Consider the following 12,881-nt stretch of genomic DNA (forward strand, 5'->3'; position numbering starts at 1 on the left):
GATTTTGATTCTCCATTCAGACACAGCAAAAAGACAATGAAGAAGTGTGTGGACCAAAATAATTTGTGCTTTATTTGGAGAGCACGGGCAGAGTTTCTGCCTCATGTTTTCAATGAAAATAGGCAGCAGCAATTGCTGAGCATGGAAATTGCAGGGATCAGGGATCTTGAGATAGGGAGGAATCTTTGTGAGAGAGCTGACAACTTCTAAGAGCTGGAAACTATCCCACTGTCCGCATCCCATTCACAGTTCTTGTCTGCACAAGTGATGAAAGTGGGTAATTAAACTATAGCGAATTTTGGACCAGAGAGAATGATGAAAGAACAAGAATCTGAAGAAGTGTGTTTCATGAGAAAGCACTTGAAATGATTGTAAGGGAGTCGCATACATGGGCTGGAAGATCAGTCTATTTTATCTGTATGATCCACAGTTTATCACGAAGTCAGTATGCAGTAGGTGCAACATAAATGGCACTAGAATGACAGATGCCATTAAATGGCTAAAAGAAACAGAAGTCTGAGTATTGATGACAGTAAAATTAGTAATTGTAATGGAAACCTGTGAATAATGACAATAGCAACCAATTATTAAGCACTTAAAAGTGTGATCAAAATATATGGTGAAGGTTTAAATTTTAAAAAATAACTATTAACAGTAAAAGATACATTGCCATTAATCTACAGAATTAATTCCTTTCTTTGAACACACCTATTCTACTGCTCCTCTTGCAACTGTCCAAGACAGTTGTGGAAGTCGTCTTTGTGTCTTTATGAGGCGTGATAAAGATCCAGCCAATGCTACTGCTGAGTTTAATTCAGAGGAAAGGCAGGTTTGTAAAAATGTTTGGTGTGTGTGCTTCATTCAGCAGCACATATACTAAAAATTTTTGGTGTGTCCTCATTTACCTTATTCACCAGATCTGGAATTTCTACACTTCTGATTCCTCCCAGAATAAAAAAGACGATGAAAAGTAAATATTCTGAATCAGTTTGGGACATCAAGAAAAGATAGCCATGATGGTGCCACTAAAGACACTCATGAAAGGAGGCTTCCAGAATAGCTTCAGAAAGTGGCAGAAGGTTGGCATAAGTGTACCTGAACAGAGGCAGATTATTTTGACGGTGTAAATGACAACTTATCTTTACCATAAATTAAAAACCATTTGAACATTAACTGTATTGTTCGGTTATACCTTATATATACAGTATACCACTTTGAGCTCTCTGATTTAATTCTCACACAAGCATATGAGTGAGATAATATTGTCAATGAAATTTTATGAGGTAGGTATAGATATGTCAAAAGCTAACCAAAGCTGCGTAGATAACACATGGAGGAATGAGGGTTTGAGTCATGTAATCTCATTCCTGAGCTCACAGTCTGCAGAGGACTGATAAAAGAGGCATAGGAAAACATGCTAAGAAGATGATTTAGAAGTTTGAGATTGATTTTATAGTCACATTTTTCCTCCTTTGATCTTTCCTGCTTAGTGTTTCCATACAATATCTAGTGTACAAGAGGGATTTGATGATAGGTTGCATGACAGATAGTATCATAAACAGGTTTGATGAGAGATTCAGTGAGGTTATCTATCATACACTATTAAATCATTTAAAATAGTGACATAGTTTTTGAAATTTTTATTCTAGCATTTGATGGTAATGACAAAATATAAATTAGATATCAAAAATCAAGCCACAATGGCAACCTTGATACATAATCGCTTTTTCTTAAACATTAACATATTTATTACATTCAGGTTGAGCATGGTCTATTGTTTTCATGAGTCTAGAAAACTTCCTTGCACTTTGCTTTGATGTATTGTACTGGTACCTGGAACTACGGTGCTGTTTCATCTTGATGACTTATAATAAGGGGAAATTTTATTTAAAGAATGGAAAAAAGGGTTTCACAATTTCTTGACAATAACATACTTTATATTAGAGAATGCAAATAACTACTGTCCTACTTTAATGTTATTTGGAAAAAGATAATTCTGTGAATAAAAACAAATCAGAGCTGTGGGCAGTTCGTTGCCTTACTTATAATTTGCAGGCTGGTGTCTACCCTCATAGTGCTAAAGGTCATGAGCTTGAAGTATTTGGAATCTAAGGTAATTTATAAAATTAAATAGAATTTAGATCAAAATTATGCTTGAAATGTTATGCTTCTCTTTTTGCTTATAAATACCCTTAATATTTTCAGGAAAGGTGCTATTATTTTAATCAACCTCAAATCCTTGAGATAAGACATTTTTCATCTACACAAGCTTGTGTTAATTTTAGTAAACCGTTAATGCAAACTAAAATCTTAAAAGTTGAGGTTTTGGAGATTAAATTTGAAACAGTTTAATTTGAATATCTTCACAGGCAAGTAATTAACTACCTAGCATAACCTTGTGTGCTAAATTTAGTTTTTCTACAATATTTTCTTCATATTTACACAATTTAGAGCACAATAAACTACTCAAAATTTAGCATCTATGTTTGAATGATAAACCCATAGGATAAAATAGTAGAGGTTATGGACATTTTTTCTGGTGAATATTAGTTTCCTGTGTGTGGGAAAGAGCTTAGCTATCATACATCAAAGATTTCCAATTAAATATCTGTGGCTTTATGATATTTTTATTAGTATATGATTGCAATACATCCATTCTACAATCATCTTGGGAAGCAGGTACGTGTACATGTGACAGCTCATTTCTTTTTGTGATCCTCGTGCCCTTCCATCCTCGCTCTTTCCTTTTCTAATTCCTTTATTCCAATTTCATTCTTGTTAGTGCAATTAGTCTTTGCTCATGTTTATGGGATATAACATTTACAGTCACCGAAGTTATCAGTTTCCTGTACAAGGCATATCTTTACCCCACTTATTCCTCTTCCCCTACTTGTCACGCCTTACCCTTTTTCTCTTGAACCCCTTCTCTTCTACTTGGCTATAAAGAGTGACAAATTTGAGACATTTGTAGGAAAATGGGCACCTGGAAAATATAATATTAAATGAAATATATCAAGCAGACCAGTGTAAGTATCAGACAGTATGTCTCATTTAATTGAGGTAAAGTACAAAGAACAATAAAAAGGATGGATCTAAGGGAACAAGGAGATAAATCTATGGCATTTTTGAATGCTACTGATTGAAAGTTTATCAGAAAAAGCAAAACGAAGCAAATAAACAAAACTAATACTTTGTTTTTTGAGCCCATTCATATAATTTAGAAAAGGAGAACACGTAATTCTTAGTACTGAGAGAGTATGAACAGTTTAATTCAAGCTATAAATTAATTGCAATTATAATTGTATATTATGATATTGGCTTTACATCTGTTCCCCAAAATGTAAATGAGAAAAGAATCACATATACTGAAATAATCTTGAAAATGAGAATGTACGCAGATATGTAGACTCTAAAAAGAAGACACAAGGCTCTTATCTGTTTCTTGGTACTACTTCATTTCTTTTTATTATTCATAGAAATAAATATGATGCAAATTCCAAATCATATTTTAAAATTTAATTTTAAAAGTTTATTTTTAACACAAAATAGTTCAGGCCCACTTAAAATGTTAAAACCATATCAAAGTTAATGTAAGACAAAAGAAACACCAAAGTGCTTCCTAGATAAAGCTTGTGATAGGATTTTGGTGTATTTCCTTCAACAGATTTTCTTTCTCTTTTATTTTTTTGAGGCAGGGAGGGAGACACCGTGCTTCAGCTCTGATGTGTGAATTTTTGTGCACTGGGAAGTCATAGCCTCTTATCTTGAGGTTGGATCCAGCTGACAGCCCTGGAGCCCTGGCTCTTCATCCCATTGCTGGCTCAACTGTGTTTTTGGGAGTCACACTGTTACTGGCAGCTGAGTTAGACAAAAATACTATAGGCACTCAGACAGGGCTAGGCCCTTGCAGGAGCCAGTGTAGAAGATGAGATTGACATCTCCCTGTGGGTCAGACCTTAAGATAAAAGATAAAACAAATGCTCCCACATACTTCCTAAGGATAAACATCAGGGACTGATATTCTAAATAGGTCTTTATCACCTGGAGGAGGCCAGGAGTTTCTAACCCAGGCCCCTACTGGAAGAGTCACTACTCTATGAGCATGTCCTCTTGCTAACATGACTGGTTTCCTCATTTGTCCCTGATTTGTCCCTGATATACTTTTAACTGAACAATTAATCTTATTGGCTGGCTATACTTCTGTCCCACCTCATGCCCACCTTGCGAGTTCCCATTTTTTTCCCCACCTTAGACCTGCCTCACCTTGTGGTTTTGCTTCATAAAAGACAAAGTCTAGAAAAGACAAAGTCTTTGGCAACCCACTCAGGACCCTTTTTGTCTCTCTCTTAAACAGAAGCTTTCTTTCTTTCAATACGTATATTCTGATCTTAACCTCCATTGTTCCTAAAATTCATTCTTTGATTTTAGAGAACAGGAAATTGTACTGGACATCTAGTAGGTTGGGAGTTTCTTTCCTCCATATCAACAGGGAGTGGGGATGGGGGACACAGCACTGTTGACCCTTTTCTAACTTCAAATATTACCCATCAGCACCTCAGCTAGCCCTATTCACATTGCTTAAAGCCAATCAAGGGAAAAGGAAATGGCCTGGCCATCTTTGTACAGATCAGTACATGGAGATAGGGCCAGGTTTAGCCAAAGTGGAGATCATTGCTCTTTGTTCAAAGAGAGTCATCCAAGTGGTCATCCACATAATACATCTTTTTTTTTTTTTTTTTTTTTTTTTTTTTTTTTTTGCCTAAACTGGTTGATATTACTACTGAATACTAACTTTCTGTGCTATTACTTTTATACTATCAGTGTGAGAAGAAAACTGATTAGCTCTAGTACTTAAACAACTATTTTTTTAATACTAGTGGTTCACCATCTGTTGTGTCATTTAAAGCTGGATTGAGCAAATAAAGGAGCAATAATAAAGGAAGAAAACCCTGAAATGAAGGTGATAGGGCAGCAATGAGCTGGGAGACTAGGTGTTTTGGCATATGGCATAAATGACCATCATCTTGCAATCACAGCAATCCAGACATCTGCAGAAAGATGGTTCCCAAAACCTGCACTGTTTCAATAGGTTTTCAAAATTTAGTTTGATTATGGAATTTTTGTCTTTGACATTTAAAAAAATTTGCAATTATATTTTGATTTTCGAAAAGCAGCACTTAGAATAAGTTTGTAGTAGAAAGTAGAACAACATTATGCCCTTACCAAGTCTAAGTGAAAGAAGACAGAGGAAGATAGAATAAGGAATAGTGGATTCATTTGGGCAGTCTTGAGTTATACTGATTCATGCTGCACACACATTTTCTTGGTGATAGGAAGTGACTCTATTCCTCATAGACGCTCAGGCACCCAGGCTGATGGAGGCCCGACCACCTGGCACAGAGCTGGACACACTGCCAGAGTGAGAGGAGGGGAAACTAACCATAAGCTTTCACTGCTTGAGCCGAGAGGGGCCTAGCTCCTGGCTGCCCTGTTTTCCTCGAAGGAGTGGTCACCTGGGTTTCCCTAATGCCAAAGAGACTGAGAAATGCAGGGAGGCAAATGAAATATTTGGTGAGTGTCACATTCTATAACACAGATGGGGAAACAAAATGCAGAGATTTATGTTTGTGTGGATGTGTAGAGTTTAAGTAGCATGTCTGAAGACTTTTCTTACTGCTTTGATGTCTCATCTCCTTTTTAAAAAACTTGATTAAAATTTGCTATTTTGAATATTTTTGGCAATCATGTGCATAGATATAATGTCTTCATATGATTTAATCACTGTATTTGCTTTTCTCTACAGATATATATTCACATAATAAGTATTAGAAAATATGTAGCTGACTATATTGGTCTATCACTTAAGTTTTATCAACAGGAGAATCTCAGATTCCTGAGTACGAACTGTTATTTATGTATATTAATTGTACAACCTCAAAAAATAGTGTCTCATATTTTTGTATTTACTTTGGTGGAACTACATCACTTATGGTCTCATATTTATGAATTCCAGTTTCATGCATAATAAAATTCAAGCTCTTTTATATGACATAAGTTTCCCCAATATCTATACTTTGCTTACTTTTCCATTTGCCTTCTACCTGATCTTTTTATATACTCAGGGCATTTTTAGTTTTCCCAAAATAACAAACTGTTTCTTTCTTTGGTAATTTTTGTTTAACTAGTTTTTGCATGGATCATCTTTCTCAATGCTGCTCTCTCTCTCTCTTTCTCTTTCTCTTTTTCTCTAACCATTCTTTATTTCCTCACGAATTCCTAGTGATTGCCCAAGACTCACTTCAGATGTTATCTTTTCCTAGAGTATCATCTTGTCTCATCTGTGAACAGCTCTGTCTATCCGCTGGATTAAAACAGTTTTTATATGATCATCTCACGAGAGAGCAAGCTTTCCAAGGCCTATGAATAGTTCTAACTCATGTAATGACTCCAGCACTTACCACAATGGTGAACTTGCGTTTGGGAAGGATTAATCACTGGAACCAGTTCACGGAACACTCTGGAAGCCTTTCAGTTTTTTTCTTTGACGCAGTTGCTGATGGACACCTTTCAAACCATTCTGTCCTCTTAATTTTATAAATTCAGTATGAGCTCTTGTAAATTGGAGGCTGTACATCACTTTAATCCAGGGTGATATTAAACAGGAGGGAACTTTGTACTGTGTTGTTTTCTGCTCTGTGCTTTCTGTATCCTGGGAGAGAGGTTGGTTAACCTCAGTGTGTGCCTTTGGTAGACCTATTTTGCTCCCTCTTCTCCTAAGAGGCCTTATAAACTGCCATGCCTCTTCAAGAGCCAGAAGTGTAGATACTATGAAAAATGAATTATTAATGTCTGATTTTCACAGCAATGGAATATTTTTGCTCAAACAGTCACATTTCTCCCTTACTTTCAGGCATTCTTTATTAATATAAACACTTTACTAATATAAAATTCTTTAGTAAGGTGTCTTTTTGAATCACTGGTTTACTGACTTCAATAAACACACTGCTGTTATTTCAAATAAGCACAGAAGTTCAGTTTGGAAAGTTTGTGGTCTGATTAGAATCAAAACTATCATTGAATAGTGACAAGTAAATATATAAATAAGACTAAATATTTCCTATGTAGTGACAAGTAAATATATAAATAAGACTAAATATTTCCTATGTAGTAAATGTAGTTTTCTGGTAAATTCAAAATGGCATGTATTTTTTTCTCAAAGAGGGTCTCTTTTTATCAGTATAGATCACTGCATGGCCAAGGGAACACTATAGAGGATCTTTTTGTAGCCTTCTGTCTTATAAATCTTCCATTTCTCAAAACCACTTGTTGGTTTACAGTATTAATTATATTATTTGCTCTCTTTTGTATCATACTTAGATGATTTAGTTCAGGTGGCATAAAAAATATCTCTGTACTAGTAATTTAGCATTTAAAATGTTTAATTGTTCAGAATTTCAAAAAAATTAAATTGGTGTTATGGCTATTGTCTAGGTGATCCCCAAAGCCTCATGCAGTCACAGGTGGGGCTTTTCAGAAGTGGTTGGCTCTAGAGTGTGTGATGCTGGTATGAAGTGTGCAATGCTGTGATCAAGAGTGTGATTACTATATTGGTTTACTGATTGACTTGGCATAGTTCAGAGTGTGCATAATGGAAGGCCCATCCTGGGCATCAGTGCTACTCACACTATGAGTATGTAGCTTGGACAGAATATAAGGGGCAAAAGAGGGTTGCTGTCATAGCTTGCTGCTTCTTTGCCTCTATGCAGATTTGCTGCCTCTGTCCATGATTAACTGTTTGTCCTGTCTGATGCCCTGTCCCATCCACCTTGTCTGGGAGCTGGTCAACTATGAACTGAAACCTCTGGGTACTGGCAGCTGCAATAAACTTTTATTCCTTTAACTTTGAGTGTTGGGTATTTTGTCGTGGCAATGAGAAAAGTAACTAACACAACTAGGTTTAAATTGTTAACTAACATTTTTTAAATGAATTTCAAGACTTGTAATTATATAAAGACTTCAAAAACATAATCTTTTATTTGGTATTCCAGTTGCCTTTATATAAATGAGGGAGATTTTGATTGTCCTTGTCACTTCTATGGCTCAGTTTTAGATATTTGCAGGGCCCCAAAATTCAAATATCAATTAGTATTGATGTAGGATTGGGTTTCAAGTTTTGCACAGCAAATGTAGTTAAAGTAGTAGTTGCTACATTGTTTTGTTAATTGGTTGAAGGATGATCAGGAGTGCGGCTGCTTAATCTTTATGTAATGGGCTAGCATCATGGTTACTCATCAAACTGTTTTTGGAAGGTTGTTTATTAATCCAAAAAAAAAAAAAAAAAAAAGAAAAGATAATTTTGCAACTTTACTAGACAATCAAAGCCAAAATACAGAGTCTCATTCTAACAAAAGCTTTTAAGTTCTGAAGTTTATTTGAAGTGTGGGGTTTTTTTTTCAAACTTATCTCCACTTAAGTGGATTTCATGTGATGGTTCCAAAAGGGATGCCATCTAAATGACAACACTTGATGCCCAAAAGCTATTTAATGCCCTCATTGCTGTATCAATGCTCCAGTGTGCACAGAGGCATTGCATTTAAGACTGATTTAATAACTGTGACTGTCATAACAAAGAGCATCACAGAGTGCTTCTCTGAGGTCTAAGACTATGTCAGGTACTTTCCTCATAATTACGTACTTTCCAGCCTAGCACTGGTGTCATCTGTGAAGCTGTAAGGTAACACCAATCTGTGTGTTTCCTGCTAATTTTTCTTCCATTTCTATCTAGTCAGAATTTATACAAGAATTTTAGACAAGAAGGATTCTCCAAGTGTAGTTTATCAATATGAGCTTAAGTATACTATATTCTTAATGAAATATTAGGCTGTGAGAATGAACCTAAGTTATGTGTTAAGAAATTTATCCTCAATAGCTGCTTCTTTTTTAGAAATATGATATGAAAAGCAAGTATGTTACTTAGGAAATGGAGACACATGCCTAAAGTACTTTCCTCATCTAGTAATATTCTTTTGTGTGTAACATGACTGAATTGTTAAGTTTAGTCATGCCTCTGAAATTCTCACTTTGAACTTATTTTGCATGCTTGAATATATGTCATTCAAAGTATTGGATGGTTGTATATAAAAATTGTCAAATGTCAAATAGTTTAATTATCTTTATAGGTAAGAAAACTAAAGAGCACAATCTTAAATGATTTGGTCATTATCATTCAGGTAGTTTCTTGATGCTAGCACAGACTACTCAGAGTTACTCATGTGATGAGCAGAGAAGGTGTATGTGTCTCTTGGGAAGGGGATGTGATAGCAGCGAAGGAAGCCATTCCTGAAGCTGGGAGTGGAGAACACAGAACCCAACAAAGGTCGAAAAAGGAAACACCAGTGTTGATGGCAGCCAGAGGAGTCATCCTGTTTCCATAATATCCACATAGTGGGGATTTTCCAAGTTCTCCACTACATATAGGACTGGACTCTGTCATTAGAGATGTTGGTTGCAGTAGACAGCAATACAAGAAAGAATAAGTTCAGGATTTGAAGTCATATTTTGCATGTTTTTCTTCCCTCACTTATCAAAATACATATCATTAAGCAAGTTAATTCTTTCACTGAGTCCTAGTTTCCTATTGTGCAAAAGTATTAAAGCTACCTCTATGTGGATTAAATAATAAATAGAAGGCACTAACCACAGCTTCTGTTACCTAATATGTGCCAAATAAATGCTGATTTTTCTATTGTATTTTATTCACATTCCTGCCTCTTTTTTTCTGGCAACAATTAACGATGCATTCTGATAACTTTTAATTCAGGCTTTTCCTTCTGTTAGGCTCACCTTTGTATGTTTCTTTTCAGTTTCAGTAACAATGACACCTTATGGTTCTAACCCTTTAGTTATTCCAAATGAATGCATAAGTCAATGTAAATATTAAGGTCACTCTAAACAACAGAATTGGGGAAGAAGATCTTCATCAATGTGGAAACAAGTGGTTCCAAAATGTTTCAAATTCTTTTTCCCTCTTGTAGCAAATGGTATTTTGTTTTTCCAGCTTAAAAAGAATTGCTTTGTTGCTTTGTTATTTTGCATTAATTCTCAACCTCATCAGCATTAGTGATTCTTGAATTACCCTCTACCTCTATATCCTCAACATCATATTTTAGAATTTCCTTCCTTGCTCTCTCATAATAATGCTCTCTACTCTTTAATCCCTCTTGAAGTTTTCTTCTCTCAATATTACCAATAAATATAGGAATTCATTAACTGGGATCTCTGTTTTTACACCCCTGGTTCAACTGGTTCCTGTCTTTAATCAGTCTATACATATTCATTGATTTTATTTCTATTAGTAGGGCCCAATTCTTTGTGTCATCTCATCTGACTGCTTTGCATGACTTCTACAAATGATGTTTGTTAGCCATTTCAAACAATGAGACTAGAATGCAACTTTCAATCTTATCTTCTTTTGTTTTTTCCACTGATCTTTGCCATTGCAGCAGATGGCCGGACACCCTGCTCGATCTCATTTTTTTTCTGTCACTACTACCTTCTTACAGCAAGCAAGTTGTTTTCCTCTCTTTCCCTTTCATGGTGTCCAGCAAGAGTCTGTCTCTCTGCTTCTTCTTCCTTCTTTTAATGGAGATTACTCATACATTACCTTTAAAAATGTAAACTAATCATGGCACTGTCCTACTTTGGCAATTTTGCTCTTTGAAAAATTAAAACCTCTTCTCATGAACTATAAGACAAGTGAGAGCTGCCCGATTCCTTCCACTGTCACATTTTGGTATTATTTTACTTTGCCCTTGCTAAGGTTTTCTAGTCACTCAGCACTTTTATTTCTTCCTTAGTTTTAGCATGTACTTTTCCTCTTCAAGATCTTAGAAATCTCTCTGAAATTCTTCTGACTCATTCTTATTCTTCAGACTTGAGCTCACACATCATCTTCGGTGATGACTTTATTAAGTAGTTTCTCTGCAGATGATTCTTGCATGCATCTCTGTTTCCTTCCAGACAATAACAAAAATACGTGATTGTCTTGCATTTTTTTTGTCACGGTTGTTGACTCATCATTTTTTTCCTTTTCTCTTCTGTTCTTTTCCCCATGCTAAATATAAGCTCCATAAGGCAAAGGACACATGTGATTTCCACTACTGCATGTCAAGCATCAGCCAGCATCAGATATCAATGTTTAATCACTCATATTTAAGCATTCAGTAGACATTTGAAGAATGAATAAATGAAATTATGAATGATGCATTGTCTCCCTATGTCTAGTGACACTTTAATTTAAAGCTATTCTTTTGAGTTAACCTCCAGAATCATTAACAACCCTAACGTCATTGCTTTAGTGCAGGACACCATTATCTCTTATATGAATCACTATAATTTGTTACTTGCACCAAGATTGTCTTTGAATAGTTATAGTTTGGCGAAGGCAGACACTAACGTAAAATAAGAAAATGACTGACCTGCTATGCTATAACTGATAAATTTTAGTATCTTCATGCAGCTAAAAGACATGTGTGAAAGAAGTTATTTAGTGTGCCAAATCTACTTCAAAGAAGTGTAGTTTTTTCACAAACTAAGTAAACTATAAAAACTAATAGTTTCAACAATTGTGACATAACACATCTTATCCTGGTAACTTGTGACTATCAGGGAAACACGTTATTACCTGCGATGGACTTTTGGGATTTTGTGGGCATTTTTTCCTTGGACTTTGTAAGACATGTTAGTGATGTGTCTCTTCCCAATCTCCAGTAGCAAATTTACAAAAACACAGATTTTATTTATTATCTTGGGGAAAGCTAAAATATATGTCCAGAATCAAGTGAGCAGAGATAATAAGGGGACGCTATGCTCAGTGGATTGAAAGTGCAGAGCAGGAGATCACTACATTGTGCAGTGGATGGGATTTGCGAATCTGTGGCTTAGTGAAAGACTCAAGTCTTTTTAGTTGCTCCTGAAATTCCATTCAGTGATGTTCTTTTGGCTGGCCTTTCTGTCTCTGCTGCTTTCCTTCTTTAGCCTTTTCTTATGCTGCAAGTAGAATGATCTTCTAAAATCTTCCTATTTTAAACTTACTCATGATTCTTAGTTGCTGTTAGGAAAAATATAAACACCTTAGCTTTTATAAGTCTTTTGAGATCTGGCCCCCTTACTCCTGTGCAGAGAACTCTGTGATTCAGATCTTGAATGTGTTTTGTGTTGCATTCTACAGTACCAATGATTTATGTGCCTTATCATTGACACTACACAATGCTTGACCCATGTTAGGCACTGTTAAATATTTGTTGAATGAATCGGAGTAGTCAGATGTCTCATTTCCACTGATATCTGACCTCTGTGCTTATCTCTAATTCTGCATAATGTGATCATATATTTTACCCCAAGACCTATTCCAACAACCAATCTAACTATTATCAATAATAATCTACAGCACAGTTTGTCAAGTGAATGATTTTCCTGGTGACTGTTTTGATAATTACTTTTTGACTACTTACTTTCTTTTGTTCTTTCATTTTGTCCACAGCCTAGCTTTGTAGACATTTGTTCACAGTATCTGACACAAAGAAATTGCCAAGAAATCATCTATTTCTCTTAATATTTGAAATTATTTTATCAACCTCAAAGAGCTAGCAATTACATATAATGGAGGCACGTGAATAGTTTCAGAGAACATTATAATGATTCTTTACCCTGTGAATACTCTGAAAGTGTTGAATGATTTGAAAGAATATTGGGAAAAAGTTGTCACCTCTTTCTTAAGCATAAATCAAAGCTATTTAATTTATCTGGGCAGTGGAAGATTCCTTTGTAGTAGAAATATCTATTATTTTCATAAAACATAAAAGTTTAAATATAATTCTCAT

This window comes from Cavia porcellus, unplaced genomic scaffold, assembly GCF_034190915.1.
Source record: "Cavia porcellus strain 051 isolate PalLab524CR breed Dunkin Hartley unplaced genomic scaffold, mCavPor4.1 scaffold_27, whole genome shotgun sequence".
Lineage (NCBI taxonomy): Eukaryota > Metazoa > Chordata > Mammalia > Rodentia > Caviidae > Cavia > Cavia porcellus.